Here is a 23474-nt window from a genome sequence, read left to right on the forward strand (position 1 = left end):
TCATTATAGCTATTGAGTTTTCTTTTGCTCTTACTATTGCTAATGATAATGATGGCGACAATGACACCAAAGGCTAACTTTCCAATCAAATTGTTTAAGGCTAATCATGACAATTTGTGCATATCCACATGTACGCCAAATTATACCTCAGAGAAGAGGAATTGTCTAATAGTTTAATTCAAGGGTAGATAAACTTTTTATCAAAAGGGACAGATAGTAAGTATTTTAGCCTTTGCAGGCTATACAGTCTCTGTCACAACTACTCAACTCTGTGATTGCTGTATGAAAGGAGGCATAGAAAACATGTAAATAAATGGTTGTAGATGTATGTCAATAAAATTTTATTGATAAAAGCAGGCAGTGGGCAGATTTGGCCCAAGACCCTCTAGGTCTTAAAAAGCTTCTCATATTTGTGTGGAGAGTGGTGCGCTAACAATTACTGCATTTTAATCAACACAGTAGTCTGAACTGACCAAAATCAATGATAGTTGTGAAAACTTTTAAGTCAGCTGATGGACACATTTAAAGAAAGAGGCAGTCTCTCTCTAAGCCAAACTCTGCAAATAAGCTCACTACCCCCCCATACATTTTTTTTAAAACTTAAAAAAAAAAAAAAAAGAGAGAGAGAGAAAGAGGTATGCAGAAAATTACTAAGACAGATTTAGTACATATTAACAGGATTCTGATTTCCCAATGGCAGGTGTTAGGAATTATTTGAAGATTGGAGATAACAAACATAAATTTACAGGATAAATGAAAAGACTCTATCTGAATGTGAAGTGAATGGATAGATGCTTGAAGCTTAGGATAAAATTTCCAGTGATAGTATAATGTAGATATTAGAAAAAGGGGCATGTCTCGAACAATGTAGATGAAAATGAAGGTGATCTACTCTGGGCCCACTGTAAGATTCCTGAAAAAGGATGCCTAGTGATGAAAAAGAAATAGATGTCAAAGATGCATGGGAAGAGTTTGAAGAAAGCAGTTTTTGAAATGTGAAGGTTAGGTAGGGCAGGAAAAGCAGTATTTCTAAATCAATATATTATTTTACGTAGTAGATGATTTAAAATATTGTTTCTATAACTAAATTAATACAGTAAATATTATAGTGAGACATTTGATTATTCTATCTCCTCATCCTTAACACATCCACATCCAATTCTCTAATTGTGGAAATAGAAGTACACATTACAAGTCAGATATATCTGGCATCTGCTGCCTCATTTCCAGAGCCTATGTGGGATTTGGCACAGTCAATGGTAATGAATGAGTGAATGAGGAAGTGAATCAATGAATGAGCGAATGATTTCACCACTCCCTGAACGACACCACATCGAAGAAACTCAAACTCTAGCCATATATTTGGTCAGAAATGGGTAATTAACTTAATTTTTGCCTACGGGCCCTGCCTCTCCCAGAATTTAGTGTTCTAATCCCTTTCTCAACTGGGAGAAAGCCAGCAGGGACCTTAGCCACAGAGCACCTAGACTTCAACTCCCCTAGAGCAGCACAAACCAAGGCAGGCACAGCCCCGATTCCAGCAAAGGAGGGTGTGGGCGCTATGCATGGACAGAGGCAGTTGGGGTGGGATTCTTGAAATCCTTTCTCCTTGAGCTGAAAAAAACAAATATGGCTCAAGACTCAAAGTCACCCCTTGATGGCTGTGGGGTGATGCCTGGAGACCTTTTAGGAAAGGAGGATTAAACATAATGCAAGACGGAAGCAGAGGGATAGAGGACACTTTCACAGCAAGGCAGCTGGTAACAAAAAAGAGCTATCATCTACTTGTTGAGGGTTGCTCCATGCCAGGTGCTGCATTCAGAGCTGTACCTGCATTGCCTCAAGAGGGCCATTAAGTCCATCTGGCGGCAGAGACAAGCCACTCAGCAACTACTGCTCAAGGCCACACGGCCAGTCCCTAGGAGGAGCAGAGTTCTCTGGACTGTGCAGAGCCTGAGCTTTGACCCACCACCTTCAAAGTGCCTCTACATTTTTGAACTGGTAACCACAACCAATGATAGCAAAAATGATTAAAACAACAAACACATTAATGCTACCTATGAGCCAGGAAGCCACGCTTCACACACATTTGAGTCATGATTATGGTCCCGATTTCACAGATGAAGAAACTGAGGCACAAAGAGGTTAAATCACTTGCCCAAGGTCACTTAGATAGGTAGTGGCAGATTCAGGTGTAGAGTGACCAACTAGTCCTGTTTACCCCAGTCTAGCCCAGTTTTAACACTGAAAGCCTCATGTTCTGGAAATCACTAAGTCCTAGGCAGACTGGGACAGCTGGTCACCCAAGCCAAGAATAAATTCCTAAAAAAAGCCATACTCTTAACAGCTCCTAATGTTCCTCTGGGAAGCAGAGTGGTGTAACTGTAATGGGCATGAACTCTGAAGTTAGGACAAGACCCAGGTTCAAGTCCTGGCTTTGCTTTTTATTAGGCACATGATATGGGGCAAGTCACAGTACCTCTAAGCCTCAGCTTTCCTTACCTGTAAAATGGAAATAGTAGAATCTACTTCATTTTGCTGCTTCAAAGACTCAGAGGTAATCCTTGGCAAGCTCAGTGCAGGACATAGGGTCACTAATCAGTAACAGTCAGAGTGTATGGTCATCCCTATCATTGTAATTAAGATAATAATAGGTTACTCCAGAGGGAGTGATATGGGAAATGCATGGGCAGGAAGGTGAGTTAGGAAAGGATTAATCTGGGCATCTGCAGGGGCAGGGGAAGGGGAGCTGGTGTCAACCACAGGTCATACTAGCTGCTGTCATCTCCTGTCTCCTGTCTCAGGCACTCAGATATCCTGGTGGGCCCAGCTGCCCAAGTAAGGAGGCATCTGTGTCGCCCACGGAATCCTGTCTCAGAGGCTCCAGCCATCAGCGTTAACCTCTAAAGCCCAAGGAAAACTTCTCTGGCTTCCTCCCTCTTTCCTCTGCTATTTGTGGCCCTTGTCCTGTTCTAGGGACGGGGAGGTGATGCTGTTTTCTTCCGCCACACATTCTATTCCCGAACAATGGAAGTCAGGATGTTCAGCCCATCAAATCCCTCGATTGTCTCAACATTTCTCCCAGCAGCTCAGAGATGGAGAAGCCTGCTGAGCCTCAGTGTTCCATGAACAACCTGCCCAGCGTGTACAATGAATGCTGAGTTTCTCTACCTCACATGCGATTCCTGATTCCAGACCTGATGAGGACATCACTCAGTCATTCCACAAACATTCATGAGGACACAGTAGACCAATGGATGAGAATGGGCTGTAGAGCCAGACCGTAGAGGTCATGATCCCAGCTGCACTGCTTCCCCGCTGCCTGATCTGGGTCAAATTCTGTTTTCTTTTTTAATTAGAGAAGTTGTAGGTTTATAAAAAAATCATGCAGAAAATACAAAGTTCCCACATCCACACACACATCCCATTTTTAATACCTTGCATTAGTGTAGTATATTTGTTACAATTGCAGAAAGAAAATTATTATAATTGTATTATTAACCACAGTTTACATTAGGGATCCCAGTTTGTGTTGTACAGTCTTACGTGTTTTTTTTAATTTTTATTCTGGTAACATATACACAATCTAAAATTTCCCCTTTTAACCACATTCAAATGTATAATTCATAGCGATTAATTATACTACAATGCTGTACTATCATCAACACTATCTATTATTAAAACTTCCAATCACCTCAAATATAAACTAAGCACAATTTGAGCATCAACTTCCATTCCCAACCCTACTCCCTGGTAACCTATTTTCTAGTTTGTGACCCTATGAATTTGCTTATTTTGATTATTTCATATTAGTGAGATCATACAATATTAGGCCTTTCATTTCTGGCTTATTTCTTGCAACATGATATCTTCAGTGTTCATCCATGGCACACGAGTCAAGTTCTGTGCCCTTCCTAAACCTCAGTGTTCACATCTGAAAATGGGTTAATAAAAGTACCCCCTACATAGGATTGTTGTGTAAAGCCCTTAGAACAATGTTTAGCAAATAGTAAATGCTCAATAGATGATACTTACTCTTATTAACAGTATTATTAAAATTGATATCTGTCTTGTACTTTACATATGCAACCCTTTCAGTATATTCTTATATTCCGGATCATCATGAAAGTAAACCACTTTCCTAAAAGGAAAAAACTTACAAGTATATGAATACGAAGACTGAGAACCCAGAGAATAGTTTCAATAAAACTTTTTCTTGCAAGTATTGTCCACCCAGGGACAGTTTCAGGAGGCATGCAGAAGCATCCCATGCCTCAGGTTTGGTGTTCTGTGGTCTGCCCTTGAATTTGTATTTTCTAAATGAAATCCAGTGGGATGATGGAGCATGCATTGCAGGCTTGGATCCTAGGCCCAGTTGCCTCCCCACCTTCCCTGGGGTGGGCTCTCAGCAGTCCTCTTCCCTGATCGAGCTGCCCTAGGCTGCTCCTCTGCTTTCCCCTCCCTATTCCACCCAGCAACTGTTGCTGGCTTCCACTCCCAGTGGGGGCCTGGGCTTGGGCACAGGCAGAGGTGAGCTGGATGGTGCACCCTGTAGCACCTCAAGGCCGGGCTGGGGACGACCACTCTCCCTCTGTGCTGGTAGCATCACCAGGCACCCGCTGAGAGGCTGGCTGGAATCACAACACAGCAGGCAAGTCTTCTGTCTACCCCAGTCCAGGTATTTAGCATGTTTGGGTGCAGAAATTGCAATGGCACTAGGGAGGGGGTGTCATATGTGTGCCATGGATGGCGGTCACTGGCAGGGTGAGGGGAGAATCCTGTAGTCATCGGATCTGAATGAGCCCTCATCCTGCAATTGCAGAGTAGGGTCTCCAGACACGCCCCCCTACAAGTATCCTGTGCTTACAGATGGAACTCTTGGGCCCACCCAGTGCCGAGTGGGACCTGGACTCCCTTTCTCCAATTTTCCTGAGTACTGCTTGTGTTTGTCATTTCTAGCCAGTTTGAGGTACCCTCTGAGAAGGAGCCACAAAATATGATTTTGGTGATTTTGCCTAAGGGTCAAACGCTCGGATATTTGCATTTAAAACTGGCATTGTGCAACAGAAAAATGACGGGTACCATTCTTGTTACTAAGTTAAAATTTAATTTTTTTTTTACTTAGAATGAATTAAATAGCAAAACAAACAAACAAAAAAACCCACCAGGACAAGTCAAGAGACCACAAAAGAAGAAAAAGCTTCATATCTTAGCACCTTTAATGACATTTTTTCCCTCCTTTTAGACCAAAGGGCGTGCATTTTCATTTTGCACTGGTCATCACAAATTATATTGCCCATCTTGCATCTTACCTGTTCTGAGTAGCTTTGATGTATGATTTTGCAAACTGAATTACTGCTTCTTTTCTTTGTATTACCAAACACTCCCTTCTGTGAAGAAACAAGATGGGGAAAGAAAAAAAGTAATAAACACAAGAAATGAGGAGGGAAGGAGATCTCACCCTGCTTCTCATATCATCACACAGCATCCAGGGTTGGGGAACTAACATCCACCCTCAGACAACTCACTTTACTTCTCTGAGCCTCACTTTCCACATCTAGACAGTGGAGTTAATGATATCCTATCCCTCACTGGCTCATCAAAGGGTCAAGTGAGGTATGCATGCCTGGCGCTGTGCCTGGCTTCCAGACATTATGATATTTCTATTGTTTTAGGTTATGTTAATAATAAAAGCAAATCTGGTTTCACTGGGATGTATAGACAAGTCTTAAGAGCAGATCAGAACTGTTTTCTCTCCAGTGTCCACTTGTAAGTTGGTTCTTCTGCTCTTCCTTATTTTTTAATACTTTTTTTTTCTTTTGGTTACTCCCTCGGTCACTTCCTCTCCCGGGAGGCATTTCTAGCCCCAGAGCTTCCTAGCCCTGGAAAGTCTGGGTACCTCTGCCCCAGGCCATATCTGTCAAATCCTAGCTCATTAGATAAAACTGTCATTCACGGAGCCCACATTTGCATCAAATGTCTGGGAGAGGCTGACGGCTTTGTTTTGTATTATTTTTTATTGTTATTATGACAAAAAATATATAATGAAAATATACCCAAAGTTATGAATTTTTTTAAGGCAGGAGATAACCATAAGGATCAGGCACTGAAGTGTTGCTTACATGAGAAATTAACTCAGCAAATCCTTTTTACAGCTTTAGTAAACAGGGATCCTGCAGCTCCCCTCCAATTCTTCCTACTTCCACTATCAGAATGAGCTACATCCATATAATTAATAAGAAAATAAAGCAAAGAGCCCAAAGGGATGGACTTTCATTCATCATTGGCTGGAGTATAAACTGATTCAGCTATTGGGGAGAATAATTTGGCAGAGTAGTTATCATGAGCCCAACAATGCCTAGACTCCTGATTCAAATCTTCTGCCTACAGAAATAGGAACTAAGATTAATACACAAAGATGTTCACTGAAGTATTAAGTTGAAGAGTAAAGAATGGGAAGCAATTGAATTGCTAACATCAGGGGGTTTCTAAGTCAATGTTCTAGCTCTCTTGTACAGTGTTGGAAAATCCCTAAATTTAGTGGCTTAAAGCACTCACAGTTCTTTAGCTGTTTGCAAATGTGTAATATGGGCACAACTCCATGGGGTCAACTCCTGCTCCTCAGCTGGGATCTTGGTCCTCAGCTGGAATGAACAAAAAGTTAAAGCCTGGAACAGCATGGGGCTGAGGTCTCTTCACATGATATTTCCAATATGGTAGCCTCAGGGTATTATGACTTTTTCAATGGTGGCTTCTGACTCCAAGAACAGGGGTTCCAAGGGACAGGAAGTGGAACCTGCCAGTTTCTTAAGGCCAGGGACAGGAAATAGATACGGCAGCACTTCTGCTCAATTCTATGGCTCGAAGTCAGAGAACACATTTAGCGCCAAGGGGTGGGATCACAGACCCACCTCTCAATGGGAGCAGTATCTAAAAATTCATGGCCATCTTTAACCTGGGCAATGAGTTTTGCTCTGTTCATACAATGCATGCCTGTCATCATTAAAAATGATGGTAATGAAGAGCTTTTCAAACACATGGTAGAATTTTTGTACTAGATTCAGATTAAAAACAACAAAACAAAGCTAGAACAAAAAATGTTATAGATAGCCTAATTCAAATACCAAAATGCCATCTCTGGTTGCCAGGAAGATGAGTTGTTTTATTTTCTTCTTTACATTTCCTATTTTTTTTTCCTAAGATTTTCACCAGCTATTTCAGCCCATAGACATACTGTTTGGTTTCTACAGTGATTTCTAGTGTAAGAAAGTTCATTTTAAAATTAACTTTTTTCAGCTTCTATGAAGAATTCTGGCAGTGGTGGTACTGCCAGTATGATACCTGCCTGCCTCCATGGGCATTTAAGTTTGTGACCTCAGAATCCATATTTGTAACTGAAAATCAGCAATAAGCACTTCATAGAACAAATCCAATGCAAAACACGTAGCTGTGATTTGTCTGTGGAGAAAAGAAAGGAGCCCTGGATGCAAAATGCCTTGTCTAAGCCACTTCTGCTTCTGGTCCTGCCTGCTCTCTCCCTGCCTCAGTGTAGCTTTCAAGTCTCACCTTTCTCCCATAGGCACTTTGGAGGTAAGACTTGGTGGACTGTGAACCAAAGAGTATAATCAGCAACACAGCCAAGCCCAAAGAAAGGAGAGGTTAGAAAAGGCTGAGTGGCTAAAGGAAGGGCTAGAAACTTGAGGAAGAGAGCTTTAGGGATGCTGGCATCAAAACTACAAACCTTTGGTTTAGGAAGAGGGAGAGAAAGAAGGAAGTCAGAGGTAAAAGGAAAGAGCGTGAAATGGCCATTTCATGCCTTCTAACAAACAAGGTGAAGAGTGCAAACCCTGGCCACCCTAATCACTCCTGCTTTTGCTCAACTGCTAGCAAAAATGTGCCAGAGACATGTGGGAAGAACCTAGAACCTCTTTCCAAATTTTAATCATTTAAGTACAAACTTCATGATTTTTGTATATTTGCAAAATACCTGTGCCAATATTCACTAATACTTTTAAGGTGATTTCAAAGTGCATAATTTTTAGTCAAGTTTTGTCCTATGGCATACCCTTGGAGAAATCATGGGGTTCATGGGTGATGTGCTACACACACACACACACACACACACCACACACAGATACACACGCAATGATGTCCTTGAGTTGGCACACATTGGCTCATGAGAGCCATTGTTAAATATTCAGGAATTTTGCAAGCCAGTTGTTAAGCATAGCCATTATTTAAAATTATATTAGATAAACTTACAATTCATTTTTAAAACAAAGACTACAGATAAAACTCATCACTTCCTGATTATTTTACTTCTTTTCACTCTTATCTTTGCTCGTGGGGTTATTTCCATCTTTTGTATCCACGGGGTGGAAATACTATTGGATGGCACGCTATTGTGCACCTTTCCCCAACTCTGTGTTCAGTGACTTAACAAGACCGGCTTGAAATCAACCATGGTGGGAGTATTTACACCAGGAGTGTCAGCAAATGCCACAAATTAGGGCTTTCTTTTTTTTTTTCTGGAGAGCTTGTGGTTAACATTTACCAGCACACCAAATTTTTGTGTGTGTACTTATATATATAATGTGTGTATTGTACGTAATATGAACATATTTCCCCTAACATACACTAAAAAATTAGCTGCAAATTATATAACACACACACACACACACACCCTAACCTTATATATTCCTACATTCCCTAAAAGCATCTTGGGTGTCAACAAGGGAGGATGTGTGTATTAGTGCTCTAACACAGACACACTAGCCCAACAACCATTCCTCAGGGAATCTGAGGTCCCAAGGAGGGAGGTGAAATTCACGGAGACCACAGGGCTAGTTCAAGGTCCACTGGCAATGGGAACCCCAGCTACTGCCCTTCCCTGCAGCCCCCTGCACTTCCCTCTGTTCAATGCATACCACCAAAGCACTGTGTACAGGAACAGCTAGAACAAGAGGGAACAGCCTGAAAGAGGGAGGAAGAGAGGAAGCTGGGGGTGGTGGTGGGGGCTAAAAGGGTCATTAGAAATTCACACAATTAATTAGACAAAGCTGGGGACACAGCCGTCTGGATAACCCATTGATAAAGATGGCAGGGGGCCTACTCCCCTGGCCCCTTGCGGGTTACCGCAAGCAAAGCTCATCCATCTACCTCCCCCTCAATACCCACCCCAAACCTGCTTAAATATTTGATGCAAAATTAAAGCCCATTCCAACTTTTACGAGCAGTGTAGTAGCGTCTGCCGCTGCTGGGCGCCCACCACCCCCATCATTTTCCAAGGAGCCCCCACCCCCATCCTGCACCGCCTCGTCCTCCATCAAGCCGAGTGCATTAGGACAATTAGCACCAGCCCACTGGCGCCAATTAGCAACCAATAGTGTCTATATTATGGAGAAGGGGCGGCGGGGCGCCTGTGTCTCCAGCCGGCCTTCACACTCAATTACATTAAGTGGAGGCTCTGTGCTGCGGTCGGGTGGACAGTTGCTGGAGTAATTGTGTCTTCTCTGTTGCTGCAGGCAATCTTCTCCCCGGCTCCCTGAGCCCCGGACTGACTCCTCTCCTTGTCCATTTACATCAATACACACTTGTTCAAAAGGCAAACGTTGGGGAGGTATAGGGGCAAGAGGCTACAGTGTCCAGAGAAGCAGGAAGAAAGTCATGGAGCTAAATTATGTTATGGATCATTCATTCATTCATTCAGCAAATATTCAAGGAGGGTCTACTATTTGCCTGGCCTGCTTCTACAGCCAGAACCAGTCGAGCAATTGCCAGGGCTCCCTGAAAAATGAAAATGCAAGACCCACTATTTGGAAATTATTAAGATTTTCAAAGTGGTAACAGAGCATTTAGTCAAGTGGGGAGGCCTTCTGGGCAGGGACCCTGGGCGAATGCAAAGGTCACACACCCATGAAGCTGGCCCCTGTCTACAGCTTAGGAAAAAGCAGTGAACAAATCTGGATAATCCCTGCCCTCGGGACGTCACATTTTAATGGAGGTAGACAGTATAAATAAATGATAAGCAAAATAGATTAGTAAATTGTCTAGTATGTATCAAGGTGATGAGTGATGTAAGAAAAAAAAGACAAATGGAGTAGGGCAAAAGGGGTCAGGAGGACAGTGGGAGAAATGTGCAGGAACAGATGTGAACTGGGTGGTTGTGAGAGGCCTCATTGAGAAGGTGAGAGTTGACCAAAGATCTGAAGAGAGAGTGAGCTTCGTGAGTCTTCCAGAAGAGGAAATAGGCAGGGTAAAGGTGTCAAGGCAGAGGCTTGGTTACTCTGTTCAAAGAATGGCAAAGGGGCCAGTGTAGCAGAAGCAAAATGAACAAGGGGAGCGGGAGAAGGGGAACGAGAGGGGAAGGAGGATGGCGGTGGTGGCAGTGATTATGTTGGGCTTTGCTGCCCATCATGAGAACACTGGCTTTAACTCTCAGTGACTTGGGTTGCCACTGAAGGGCTTTAAGCAGAGAGGAGATGGTCAGACCGACACATTAAAAGGGTCACTTAGAAAGCTATGCTGGGACCAGGCAGTGGGGAGGCAACTAGAATGCAGGGAGACCTGCGAAGAGGATACACCAGGGATTGGCAAATGCTTTCTGTAAAGGGCAAGACAGTAAATATTTTAGGCTTTGTGGGCCATGGTCTTTGTCACAACCATTCAACTCTGTTGCTGTAGCATGAAATCATCCACATGAGATACGCAAATGAACAGGCATGTCCACTACTTTATATGGACAATGAAATTTGAATTTCACATGATGACATGTCATGAAAATTATTTTTTTTTCCCAGCCACTTAAAAATGTAAAAAGTAGTATTAGTTCATGATCCATACAAAATGGGCTGTATTTTGCTGATGCCTGCTCTATGCGGTAATACAGGGAAGAGTTTCGGCTGGCAACTTGGACCAGGTAGGGGCAGGGATGGGTGAGGGGGGAAGATTTCTAATATATTTTATGGTACAGTCAACAGGACTTCCTAGCAGGTAGCCTGTGGGGAGCAATCAAGGAAGAGAGAGAGAGAGAGAGAGAGAAGACAAAAATTACTTCAAATATTCAGCCTGTACAACCAGAATGATGGATTGGAAATGCCAGTTTGGGGGAGGAGTGGAAGATAATAATAAGAGCTATTTATTGTTTATTTACTTGGACATTTAATATGTGATCATCTTTTTATGAGCACAACATTTCATTTAATCTTTACAAAAATGCATTCAGCTTCGTTTATGTCTCAGCCCACTTCAGAGATATTAAAACTGAGTCTTAAAGGAGGGAGTATTTATCCCAGATAAATCAGCAAGGAAACGGCAGAGACAGGTCCCTCCCACTCAGGAACCTGCATCCCATGACCTTGCTCAGACTGCTTTAAAAATCTTCTTTGAAACAAGAAACTTAAACAGAAAGTAGAAACCTTCCTAGGTCTAAGCTTCAGTTTGGACTTTCACTTCGGTTTTGGCTCAAAGATGTGTGTTAAAGGCCAGCCCCTCCTCCTCTCTGTGCCTCAGTCTCCCCCGCCTTTTCAACACAGCTCTGGGACCAGAGCCTTTCTCTCAGGTTCCTAACCAATCTAACACTCGCTGACACCATGATTACTCAGCTCCGAGCAAGCAACCTGGGCAGGGAAGGTCCAATGGCCTTAGGAGAGAGTTAATTCCCTGTGAAATTACTGGGGATTATTTACGTCTTTACACAGTGTTTTATATCTTTAAGTGCTTTTTGATCACTTATAAGCTAATCCCAGGTGGAGGCCAGAGGCCTAAGAGAAAGTCCTTGTCAAGTTGAAGCTGGAATCTGAATGCACTGGCAGATCTGAGACGACTGTCGGCTGAAAAGGCAGTCCCTCCCCTTGCCCACCACCAGCTGGGTCCCTCTCCTGCATGCCCAAGAATTGCTATCCAGTCGCTTTACCACTGACCTCCAGCCTTGGTAGGAACTGGGCATGTGCTGATGGTGCCAAATGCACCTGGCCAGGTGGAGAAATAAAGTAGATCCCTTGCAGAGCAGGCAGTCTGGGAAATCTGTGACTAACACAGAAGCCTAGAATCAGCTTCTTGGGAGCTACCCGTTGAACCCCACATGCAAAAGGCAGCCACTGAGTCATTCTGTATGCATGACGCCCTCTGTGTGTCAGGCACTGGAGGTATTCAGTGGTGGTCAACCAGAGACAAAGTTTCTGCCAGCATGGAACTTACTGCTCAATCGAGTCTGTGCAGTGGGCAAGCAAAGGACGTCGGCAGTGTCTTTCCCTAGGGAGGTCAAGGGCTTGATTCTGAAGGGATCCCTTCATTGATCAACCTTTCAATTGAGGTCCTTTGGCACGCCAGACACTGTCCCAAGTGCTCTGCTGGACAGTTGAGTTCCACAAGACTGTACCTATTTTTAGGAAGCTTAATCGAGAAGTCATTTATTAATTCATTGTCTCCCCAGAAGAAACTGTGAAAGTCACAACCTGAGAATGTTCTTGGCTAGAGAGTAAGTGATGTATAAAAATGGGACGTCCAGTACCACTCATCTACACACCTGGACACTATATGCCTTCCTGATTGCTGGGACAAGTCTTTTTTTTATTGTTTACATTTTTAAATTATGATAAAATACACCAAATAAATTTAGCATATCAACCATTTTTAAGTGTATAATTCAGTGGTTTTAAATACATTGACAATGTTGTTCAACCATCACCCCTATCTATTTCCAGAACGTTTTCCTCATTCCAAACTGAAACTCTGTAACTGTTCCCCACTCTACCCAGCCCCTGGTAACTTCTAATCTACTTTCTTTCTCATTTGCTTATTCACATAGCCAAAACAGAAAATATTTGTGCTTTTTTGTGTGGCTTATTTCAGTCAACATGTCTTCAGTGTTCATCCATGCTGCAGGGTAGATCAGAACTTCTTTCCTTTTTAAAGTCAAATAATCTCCCTGTGGATGGACGGTCCACACTTTGTTGGTGCAATCATCTGTTGATGAAAACTTCAGTTGTTTCCAACTCTTGACAACTGTGAATAATGCTGCTATGACCATTGGTGTACACATGTCTGCTTGAGTCCTGGCTTTCAATTCTTTGGGGTATATTCCCAACTTTTTAACCCTCAAGAACTTCAGTCTCCTCATCCGTAAAATGTAGAAGAGACATCCTATCTCAATGGGACATTTTGAGGGGTAATGAAGTAAGATGAAAAATGTGAGTAATACATTTAATTGCAACAATAAGAAGAGCTAACATTTATTGAGCACCTACTATACACCTGGCTCTCTGCTAATCTATTTACATGAACTGTATCACTGACTCCTTCCAGCTGTCTTATGCTGTAGAAAATGGTAGGCCCCCCTCTCCCCATTTTACAGACAAAGAAACAGAGACTTAACGTGGGCAAATGGTTTGCTCAAGCAACTTGCTCAGCCAGCAAGGACTGCAGCCAGTGTTCATGGTCAAGCATGACATATGAATACTGTAAGGGCACCTAGTTCTTTAAATAGTCTTTTCAGATAAAATTCATGAGCTGCACATGTAGCCCATACAAAGGCAAATGTCACCATTAAAAATCTGCTTTTGCTGCAGGTATGAATATGGCCTTTAGGGAAACCCATCCAAGGGTTTCCTTGTCAGTGAATTGGGCACAGAGGGAAACCAGTACCCTTCCTCCCCTGTCTGATATATTGTTTATCTTAATCTGCTGTGTTAGTCAAAGCAGACACCAAGAAGAGATTAAATGTGCAAAGACTTTATTAGGGGACATGCCTGTGAAATAATGTGATGGAGGGGCAGGAAAGGTAGGGAGATGGTTGATAGCTATCAAGTCTGACCCCAAGTGAAGGAGAGAGGGAGGGACAGTTATGTGGGAGAGTCCTAGACTTGTGTGTTGCTATAGGAAGGTTCAGCAAAGTAGCCGTGGAGTTCTTGAGTCAGAGTCGCTATCAGAGGACTCCCACATCTCCCAGAAATGTCCCTGCCTTGTATTCCTGCAACACACTGTCACTGGCTGAGCGGAGCCCATGGGAAGTGTGGGCTTGGTGCAGACAGGGTGATGGACATCTGAACAGCAGCTGGGGCCTCCAGTGATCAGAGGCCTGCAAGGTGCATCCTTATGTCACCACATCTGTCAAGTCCCCTGCAGATGCCAGTCTGTCTGAACATTTATGGAAAGGCCAAGAACAGTGGATGGTTGTGGTAGGTAGATTCAGTTGTCAACTTAGCCAGGTGAAGGCACCTAGTGCTGTTGCTGTGGCCATGAGCCAATGATACGTAAACTTTATCTGTTGCTCATTACATCTGGAGTCGGCTAGGAGGTGTGCCAGCTGCAATGAAGGATGTTTGACTTAATTGGCTGGTGCTTAAATGAGAGAGCACAACGTAGCACAGCCAAGCAGCTCAGCATTCCTCATCTCAGCACTCGCAGCTCAGCCCAGGCCTTTGGAGATGCAGAAAGAAATCACCCTGGGGAAAGTTGTCGGAACCCAGAGGCCTGGAGAGAAGGCCAGCAGAGACATCCTGTGCCTTCCCACGTAAGAAAGAACCTCAGTGGAAAGTTAGCTCCTTTCCTCTGAAGAACTAACAAAATAAACCCCCTTTTATTAAAAGCCAATCCGTCTCTGGTATGTTGCATTCTGGCAGCTAGCAAACTACAACAACGGTGAAGTGGAAAGGTGAGCTCCATCTCCCTGCTACAAGGGAGGTTGTGGCCACTTCTGTGTGGTTCCTTGCTACATTCACAATCTTTTTTCCTCTGGCTGCATTTACAAAATTAATTAAACCTCAGCTCAAGGAAGCATCTCTAGATCAGCAGGGGACGTCATTCAATGAGCTAACAATTGACTGATCCCTTCTTAACATTTGTTGGAAAACAGTCTTCCAAAACCCATGACCAGAGAAATCATGCAAGGAAGGAGACACACCCAACCTAGCATCAGGCCTCAATTCTTTCGCGTGAAAAACGGGGTGCTGTAACCAGAAACATACAAGAATTCATGGCTTGTACAAAGCATCAGCTATCATAACAGGCCTTCCCCTAATAAGCCAACTCCTCACAACCTGCAAGTGAGGTCAGGTTCCCTGGTTGTCAGTGTTCCTAAAACCATATATATTTCTTTCTTACAATGTGCCCAGATTGCTGAAAGTGAATTATTTGGGTAATTATTTGTTGAAGAAGCAAATGCTGAAAGATTTGGATCATTAGTGTCCTAGTGTTCATCCTCAGTTGGGATCAACTGAGTTGATTTCCCAGCTTTGCCGCTTAACCTCACCGTGTGTCTGTTTCCTTGCCTGTGAAATGAGACGAATAGCATCGACCTCCTAGAGCTTTTGTAGGGAGTAAGTGGGTTCATACAGATGAAGTGCTGAGGACTGGTACATTGTAATGTACGTTATGAGTAACTAGTAGTTATTAGCTTTTACAAATTATTACTGTTCATCATTTAAAGATGGGGAAACTGAGGTCAGAGACAAAATTAAGTAGCCTGAAATCAAATAAACAGTGAGTAGCTTCCACTCCATTCTCAAATTATGGGATGGGCTCTCAGAGCCCTGGATTAACCTGGCAAAGCAGAAGCTGAACAGGCACCTCCTCCTCCCTGGGAAAGAATCATGAGAGCTTCGGCCCCTAGCCCAGCCCAGGCTGGGAACCTTCCAGCCCCTGCCACAGACAGAGCCCCTAGGGCCTCAGGCTCCTCCCTGCTCTCATCTTCCTGTTAAATCTTGGTCAAACTTGTCTCCTCTGCTCTGTACTTTAGTTATTCAAAGTCCAGCCTTTTTTCTCTGTCTTTCCCCTAATTCCTTTAATGTTCAGCCTCTCTGTTTTCACTTCTCTGCTCCTTCCCTCGGCTTCCTATCTAGATACAGATATTTCACAAACCCCATACTCTGGGTACTCAAGTCTGGACTCCAATGTCCAGCACATAACTAGCACACATACATGCTCTACGTGGAAGTCCTCCGTGGACAACAGCCTATGCTCAGTTCACATGCATGTGCACACTTACTATCCATCAACACACACTCTGTGCTCAGCTCCACAATCACTCTAACTTGCAACATATGCTGAGATTGCACATACATGCTGAGTACACACACTGAGTGAATACAGACGTGCATGTAGGCATGTACACACACACAATAATTGTCACTATCACAGCCAACCTTTATTGAAATGTTAACTGCATGCCAGGCACTATGTTAGGAACTTTTAAATAAATTGTCTTTCTAATCCTCACAACAACCTATGGTGATTGTACAATTTGTACAATTATTATCTCTATTTTACAGACGAGGAAATTGAGATTCAGAGAGGCTAAGTCACTTGCATAAAACTAGAAAGTGGCAGGGCTGAGATATAAACTGAGACTGTCTAAGTTGGGGTCAGTAATTTGTAGCCTGCAGGCCATATACCACCTGCACCTGTTTCTGTAAATAAGGATTTACTGGAACATAGCCACAGCCATTTGTTTACATCCTGTCAAAGGCTGCTTTCTCATGACAGTGGCAGAGCTGAAGAGTAGTAACAGAGAGCAATGGCCCACAAAGCCGAAAATATTTACTATCTGGCTATAGAAATACTTTACTGACTTCTGGTCTAACCCCAGGGACTGCCCTGGGTTTCCTCATAGAATAGTGATATATGATTTCCATTTTAAATAGACAAATACAAAAAATTAAAAAGTGAAGATGTTCTTGTCCATCTCACTTTACAGATGAAGATGGAGCCCAGAGGAGGCCAACGTCAAAGAAAGGTCAGCCACTTCCTGAGCAAGGGAACTTAACACATCCCATATTTCACTTCTTTTGCTCAGACCCAACAGCTGGAAGGTGTTCCTAGTTCCCCCAATGGGAACTGGGGTTCTGGGGTACACCCACGGACTCAGTTCACAGACTCACAGGATAGGTGTGCTGCTCACGTGCCTGGCTGTGAACACGGGCTCCGTCTGCAGGCACTCACAGACACTGACACTCCCTACCACACTCACTCAGAGAGCACATGTGCTAGACTCAAATGCCAGCATGCACGTGCCCTGTGCAAACAAAGAGGCTTAGGGTAAGGCTGAGAGAGGTGGAAGCTGATGGTCAGGATATCAGATTTGTGGCCCCACCTCTGCCTCAGCCTGCTCTGGGGCCTCCGTCTTTCTATCTTAAAAAAAAAGCATTTCACCTGACCAGTCACTGCTTTGACTTTTCTCTTTTTTTTTTTTTTAACTTATAGCAATTCAATTAAAAGTAAATTTTACATCACTTATCTAACCAGAAAGCCAATATCCCTTGCCAAAAATAAATGAATAAATGCAATCACAAAAGTGAAGAGATACACAGAATGGGAGAACATATTTGCAAACATATATTTGATAAGGGACTTGTACCTAGAATATAGAAAGAACTCTTACAACTCAATAATAAAAAGACACATAACCCAATTTAAAACACGGCAAAAGATCTGAATAGAATTTCTCAAAAGAAGATACCCAAACGGCCAGCAAGTTCATGAAAAGAGGCTTTTTGTAGTCCATGCTGTTGATGTTTCAAGCATTTGTTTATTGTTTTGTCTCTCCCCTCTATGATGTGAGCTCCATGAGCTCAGAATGCCACCTGTTTTGTTCATTCCATGTCTAGAACAGTGGCTGGCACAGAGCAGGTGCTTAAAAAATATTCATTGAACGAATGAGTGAAAGGTTGAGTGACTGGAAAATCCTGGACTAGACAGTATCTGTGCTTCCCTCTAATCCTAACGGTTTATAATTCACTCCATGGTAAGGGAGTGTGGTTCAACAACTGGAGAGTTATCTGCCCTTAACTGTCACCACCAGGTTGTGTGATTTTTTTTTTTTTGACAAATCATTCAGCTTCCTTACTCAGGCCACACCTCCTTCATTCCCCAAATGGGGGGTTAACTCTTGCTCTCCAGGCCTATGGAATTGCTGGGGTGACATTAAGTATCTTTTATTGAATTCTGTGGCGTCCAATACTCTATATACCTTTCAAGTAATACATTAATAATCATAAATAACAATAATAATAAACAATAACTGAGCCCCTAAGTACACATCAGGCATGGTTCTAAGCACTTTATCTTTCAACTTAAATAACTCTCTACATTTTACAGATGAGGAGGCTGAGGCACAGAGATGGCAAATAAATTGTCCAAAGTCATACAGCTGATAGGAGGCAGAGCTAGGATTTGAATTCACCCTTTCTGACCAAAGAATAAAAGACTGCTCTTCTATTCAAACTCAAGTCTTTCTGTCACATATTGTTGTAATAAGAAGAAAGAGGAGTGCTTATTGTGTGCCAGGTACTGTGCCAGATGCTCTAGATATATATTATCTCATTTGAATTTCAGAGGAAGTCAGTGCAGATTAGAAACCTGAGGCTGAAAGAAGTTGAGTGATGCGGCCAAGGTCACACTTCCCTACTTCTGCTTTTGGACAAGTGGTCAGGCATTTATTACCCCAAAGGAGTAAAGGTTGCTGGGCCAAGAAGCCCCAGTTGGACAAGGTCTTGGCCAAACATTCAATCCCAAGGGCCCTGGAGAAGGTGCTGGTGGGCAGAGATGCCCCAATTCCATCCAGTTGAAATTCCACCCTGCAAGGACTTGAGGCTCAAGGCAAACTCCTGAAGCAGGAGCAAGGACAAAAAAAAAAAAAAAAGAACTAATTAAAAGTGAAAACAAGGCAAGGACCCCAAGCACTGCCTTGTTTGACTTAACAGGCACCAGATTGCCCTACATTTCAGAGGTATCTTTGTGGACACCCCAGAGTGGATACCTTCTTAGGCATTTTCAAGAGCCCCATCTGCACCGAAGTAAGATTTTCTGGTCCTATTTGAAGAAGAATTCACCTTGAGGAGAAGTCAGTCGTGAATGAGGAAATGCACATGATTAAAATCAAACATCAGGCATCCAAATAGGAAAGGAAAAAGTAAAATTTTCACTATTTGCAGATTACATGATTCTATACTTGGAAAACCCTGAGAAATCTACAACAAAGCTACTTGAGCTAACAAACAAATTAAGTAAAGCAGAGGAATACAACATGAATGCATGAAAATCAGTAATGTTTCTATATACAAGTAATAACCTACCCGAGGAAATAATTAAGGAAAAAAATCCATTCTCAAAACAGTGACCAAAAGAATCAGGTATCTAGGAATAAGAAGGGATGTCAAAGACTTGTACACAGAAAACTACAAACATTTCTAAAAGAAATTTTAAAATTACCTAAGTAGATGGTAAGACATTCTATGCTTGTGGATAGGAAGGTTGAATGCTGTTAAGATTTCAATTCTACCCAAATTGATGTACATATTCAATACAATACCAATCAAAATCCGAACACTTGGGAAAGCTAGTTATCAAATTTACTTGGAAGGGAAAGAGACCCCAAATAGCTAAAGACACCCTAAAAAAAGAAGAGTGAAATGGGAGGACTAACAGTTCCTGACTTTAAAGCTCACCATAAACCTACAATGGTCAAAACATCATGGTACAAGTAGAAAGACAGAAAAACTGACCAATGTAATTGAATTGACAAAGATAGACTACTAAATCTATGGTCAATTGATCTCCAATAAGGTTTCCAATACCACTGACTGGGATAGAATAGTCCTTTCAATAAAGGGGCATCAGAGAACTGGATATCAATAGCCAAAGAACGCAAGAAGACCCTCACCTTATACCCTATACAAAAATTAACTCAAATGGATTACAGCAGCATAAAACTTCTGGAAGAAAATACAGGGAAACATCTTCAAGGTCTAGTAATAAGAGGTAGCTTCTTAAAAATTACACCCAAAGCACAGTAGCAAAAGTAAAAATAGATAAAATGGGAACTCCCTAAAAATCAAAAGCTTCTGTGCCTCAAAGGACTTTGTCAAAAAGGTGAAGAGGCAGCCATCTCAATGGGAGAAAATATTTGGAAATCATACATAGGATTAATGCTTGATAGTCTGTGTACATAGAGAAATTATACAGCTCAACAACAAGAGAACAGCCCAATTATAAAATGGGCAGGGGATATGAATAGCCACTTTTCTGAAGAGCAATACAAATGGCATAAAGCACATGAAGAGAAGCTCATTTCCATTAGCTCTAAGGGAAATGCCAATCAAAATGACAATGAGATATATCACCTTACACCTATAAGAATGGCTGCGATTAAACAAACAGAAAACTACAAATGTAGGAGAGAATGTGAGAAACTGAAACACTTACTCACTGTTGGTGGGAATATACAGCTGCTGTAGAAAACAGTTTGGCAATTCCTCAGAAAACTAAATATTAATTTGTCCTATGACCTGGCAATACCAATACTCAGTATATATTCAGAAGAGCTGAAAGCAGTGACACAAACAGACATGTTTGTGAACACTGATGTTCATAGCAGCACTATTCACAATTGCCAAAAGATGGAAACAATCCAAGTGCCCATCAACAGATAAGTGAATAAACAAAATGTGGTATATGCATACAATGTAATATTATGCAGCATTATGAAGAAAAGAGGTCCTGAAGCATACGACAACGTGGATGAACCTTGAGGACATAATGCTGCAAGAAATAAGCCAGACATAAAAAGACAGAGACTGTATGATTTCATTATTATGACTCTGGTAAAGGTAAGCTTAGAGGTTACACTGTAAGATACTGCAGTCCTAGCAGTGCACAAAAGCTAGAGATAGGGGAAATGTAACCCACTGAGGCTGAACTTAAATGCAAGGGAATAGATAAAAGTGATTGTAACTAACTAGTGGGGTTATAAATAACATTGCCATATTGAAGGTGAATATGATTGAAAGGGGATATATAGGGCCATTTATCCCACTGATCAAATCTATGATAAGTTCTCGCCTGAATTATTTCAAAGGTTGATATTGGACAAATAGTCAATAGAGAGGGTATAGGTGGAAAACTGAAAGTGTATGTGTGTCAGTTTGAATCTGTTGTGGACCCCAGAGAAGCCATGTCCTTTAATCCTCATTCAATATAGCTGGCTGGGAGCTTTTTGATTGTTCCTGTGGAGATGTGACCTACCCAATTGTGGCTGGTAACTTTTGATCAGATAGCTTCCATGGAGGTGTGACTCCACCCATTAATCCTTTAAAAGAGGAAACATTTTGGAGAGAGTCCTCTTGTAGAGCCATAAGAAAGCCAGCAGATGCCACCATGTGTGCCATGTGCCCTTCCAGCTGAGAGAGAAATGTTGAACGTCATTGGCTTTCTTGAACCAAGGTAACTTTCCCTGGGTGCTTTAGATTGGACATTTCCATAGACTTGTCTTAATTGGGACATTTTCTTGGCCTTAGAACTGTAAACTTGCAACTTATTAAAGTCCCCTTTTTAAAGCCATTCCATTTCTGGTATATTGCATTCCAGCAGCTAGCAAACTAGAACAGCATGCTATGGCCAATAGTTAACAGGAAGACATCAACAGTAGCACAGCACTATGGGGGCAACTAATTGGGGAAGAGGGACAAGTGATAAGAGGTAGTTTTGATTTGATATTTGGTGAGGCTGTGTTTTTTGGTTCTTGGTCTCTATGGACCAATGAAAATTATCCAAAATTGAGAGTGCTGTTGATTGTACAACTAAGTGAGGATACTGTAAGATTTGGTTTGTTTACTTTGCACATTATCCATGATGCCCAATAGATGGAGGGAGCCAAAAGGTACAATGACTTAGAAGCTGAATGGTGAATGGTGATATATTTATATGATGGAATATGGTGTCGCTATAAAAAAGGAAAGACATTGAGAGGCACGCAATGAACTGAATAAACCTTGGAGAGAATATGTTGCACAAAATAAGCCAGAACACAAAATAACAGATATGCTAAGGTCTCAATTTTCTTAAAATACCTGTGAGAAAATTGGAACCTAGGTTGTAAACCCTTATAGCAGCCACACTTAGTCTGAAACTGTAAATGTATTTCTAGATTCTGTCACACGGAGCTGTATGTGTATTAGTGGGTTTCTCCCTAGAACTTCGAGTAACTCTGTGACACCTTAGAACCAGAAATGCTGTGCTGCAGCCCTGAAAGTTAATACAGCTATATGTAATAACAATTAAAGTAACCAGAAAAGAGATCAGGCCTCAATTAGAGATCAAGACACAGCCCATCTGGCAGGGACTATGGTAAACCAGAATACAGGATAAAAGATGATAGTGTGTGCTCTATTGTGTCTACAACATAAATTTTCTATAACACACGATCTAAATCAACCTTTCTGGATAGCTCATCTAAATGAGCTAACTCATAAACCCAAACTGCAGGAATCAGAATGTGAATGAGGCCCTGTACTTCTGAACAGCTTAAAGTAATACCCAGATACATCTCAGATGCAGGCTGATAATTAAAATGTATTGGTAGAGTGCCTTGAGGGTCTGAAAGGCAAAAAAAAAAAATTTTTAACTTTTCCATCTGGGGAACCCTGGGTACTCTCTCAACCATTGGAGACTCCCAAGAAAATAGGCCAAGCCCTTGATTTTGAGGCTTGCCCTTCTGAAACTGATTTTTGCAACACAGGCACTGCCACTTATAAGTGGGAGAAGAAGAAAACAAAAGAAGTAACAGTAAAAGTAGGTATTAGGTACCTGCAGCTGTACTGTCATCACCCAGAAAAATGGAGACAAGGACATTTTCTGCCCAAACCATGCTACTAAGGTTCTTCTCGTTTCACCTATCCAAAAGCAGCTCAAGCCACATATAGTCCCTGCTCTAGTACACAAAACCTGCTTGTGAAAGTTGGGTTCATGTGTCAACTTGACCAGGTGATGGTGCATAGTTGTCGGATCAAGCAAGCACTGGTCTGACTGTTGCTGCAAGGACATTTCATGGACTTGAATCATCAGTGAGTTGATTGCATCTATGACTGATTCTATCTACAGAACACAAGGGGAGTGTCTTCTGCAATGGGAGACATTTAATCAAATCAGTTGAAGGCTTTTAGGGGACAGGTGATGACTTCAGCAGCCAGAAGAAAGACTTTTTGTCTCTACTTGAGCCAGCCAGCCTCTCCTGGGGAATTAATTGAAGACCTGCTTTGGAGTTGCCAGCTTGCAGCCTGCCCTGTGGAATTTGGACTTGTGCATCCCCACAGTTGCCTGAGAAACTTTTATAAAATCTTATAATATTTACAGATACCTCCTGTCGGTTCTGTTTCTCTAAAGAACACTAATACAGTGTATACTGCTTCTCTCCAGGGGCTTGAACTACATGTGATCAAAGAACGTCTATATTTTCACCCATTTTAACTTGGCTAACATTTTTAATACATAAGCCCACTTAGTGTCACTCACTTGTTATCCTTCCCAATCTAGCCATTTTTATTTCCTCCCTAATCCAAAGCCAGGGCAATTTCTCCTGCCTACACTGGCCAGTGATGATAAGAATTCTTTCTATCTGAATCCCAGACTGACCCCTCCATTCCAAGATGCAAAAGTCCCTCCTTAAAGTCACAGGTGTAAAAAATCATCACAATTGCGAATTT

General features: G+C 42.2%; 1 long non-coding RNA gene across 3 annotated transcripts in view; it reads right to left on the minus strand.

Annotated features, from left to right (window-relative positions):
* LOC143682268 (uncharacterized) overlaps positions 1 to 23474 on the minus strand; it is a 157334-nt gene that overhangs the window by 61875 nt on the left and 71985 nt on the right. For all 3 annotated transcript variants that reach the window (XR_013175058.1, XR_013175059.1, XR_013175057.1), the window contains one exon: positions 5313 to 5390. This is a non-coding gene — a long non-coding RNA (uncharacterized LOC143682268). The remainder of the gene's footprint in view (positions 1 to 5312; positions 5391 to 23474) is intronic.

This window comes from Tamandua tetradactyla, chromosome 5 (assembly GCF_023851605.1).
Source record: "Tamandua tetradactyla isolate mTamTet1 chromosome 5, mTamTet1.pri, whole genome shotgun sequence".
Taxonomy (NCBI): Eukaryota; Metazoa; Chordata; class Mammalia; order Pilosa; family Myrmecophagidae; genus Tamandua; species Tamandua tetradactyla.